We start from the raw sequence: 1900 nt of genomic DNA, 5'->3' as shown, positions 1-1900 counted from the left end.
CCTTGAAAAAGGAATTTTTTGTTTTAAACTATTAAAGATTTTTTGACTATTTGATTTCTGTCATATTGTAAATTATTAGCACTGGATTATTTTCAGGAAAACAATTAGAAAATAACAGCAAAGTAAAATATAGGTAGAAGAATCCCAGACCCAAACTAAAGTTTCTCAGGTTCATTTGTCTCATCAGATGTAACCACAAGAAGCAAGCAACCATATTTACTGACCTGAAAAGAATTGAGTTCTAGAAAGTCTTTAAGATCTTCCTGCCACTGGTATCAGTTTCCTCAGTTTTATGTAGAGTATATAAATTATTATTGTTCCAAATTAAATAGTCAGTGAATCTATGACCTTCTATTATTTGGTAAATTACAAATCTACTGATGCTGTTTTATAAGTATGGACTCCAAAATATATTGGAAAAAAAAACCTGTTACTTCTTTGATGAAAAAAAATCAAGGAGCATGGTATGAAGGCACATGCCTGCAATCCCAGTACTCAGAGGTGGAGGCTGGGGGATTGGGAGTTCAGGGTCATCTTCAGATAAGTAGTGTATTTAAGGCTACCTGGGCTACAAGAGATCCTCACTCACAAACCAAACAAAATCAAGGACACTAGGAAACTGTGTCTTTGGGAAGCTGTTTAAGGTCAGGAAGTTGAATGCTTCTGTCTAGGGATGTTATGGCTCTGGAGTCTAGGCTGGGGCAATGGCTACAGGCAGAGTGAAAACCAGGGCTCTTGTGATATGACTCTTGGGACAGTTCTGGGATTCTGGCTCTAAACTGTCACTAACCTCCCAGGGATAGCTCAGTGCTGTGCAGTTTGAATAAGAGACTCTCCTAAGGAACTGCTGAGGCACAGGTGTTTGGGCCCTGCCTCAACTTGCACAGCAGCCATCTGCAGAGCTGCTTCCACAAAGAAGTAACCACTCCTGGATTTGTGGTTTCCAAGGTCTGTTCTAGCCCTGGAACTTACAGACCTTGACTTAATAACAGCTTTATCTGTATCTGTACAGTATTCTCCCATTCTTGTTTCCCTCATTATTGTAATGAAGTCTCTCCTACCTTTTCCGTAATAGGGAAGCAATCTGAATGTTTTTAAACATTTGAAAATATTGGTGGGCGATATATCAAAAAGCGTAGTTCAGTGAATTACCGTAGAATGAAGAGACGTTGCAAAGCACTCCAGGTCAGGAAATGGATTTCTCCAGCACATGGAAGGTCACCTGGCCCTCTCCCAGTCAGGATTCCCTCTGTCTCCAGTTGTCTCTGAAATGACAGGTGTTTTCTAGAACTCTTATTTAGGATCCAATTTAGGTAATATCTAGCTCCCCTTAGTAAAAGAAAATAGTTTTTGAAGCACAGTGATCTAGGAAACCCCTGAATTTAGCTCCCTGTTACTAGATTTTGAATACTACTTAACACAGGTGTGTTGTGCTTTTAATACCACCAATCTGGAAATTATAACTATATATTTTGTCTTTGAACTCTAAGAACACTTTTTCTTATGACTTTGGATGACAGCATGATGTCATAATATATCATCTTCCTGATTATTTATGAATATCAAGGTCAATTATTTTTTCCTATTTTAGTGTAATTACATCTGTACAAAACAGATAACACAAGTCTGAAGACATCCTTACTCTTACCAACAAATTTAGCTTATTTGTCAAAGATTTGCTTATCATGTGAACTAACGGGCATTTACATTAACTTCATATCTTTAATTTATGAGGATTCACTTATCTTCAGGCTGATCTGGTACAATGCAAACAATATGTGAACATAAGCACATGTAGATATACAACACACACATGCAAGTAAACATGAAAATACAGTTTTTAAAAACTCAAAAGTTTTATACCTCTTTTAGGTTGTATCACTTGTCAGATTTTTTTGAT

The sequence above is a fragment of the Nannospalax galili genome, unplaced genomic scaffold, assembly GCF_000622305.1.
Source record: "Nannospalax galili isolate Female #2095 unplaced genomic scaffold, S.galili_v1.0 scaffold8367, whole genome shotgun sequence".
In the NCBI taxonomy this organism is placed as follows: domain Eukaryota; kingdom Metazoa; phylum Chordata; class Mammalia; order Rodentia; family Spalacidae; genus Nannospalax; species Nannospalax galili.
The sequence above is the reverse complement of the archived record's forward strand: the minus strand, read 5'-3'. Positions refer to the sequence as shown.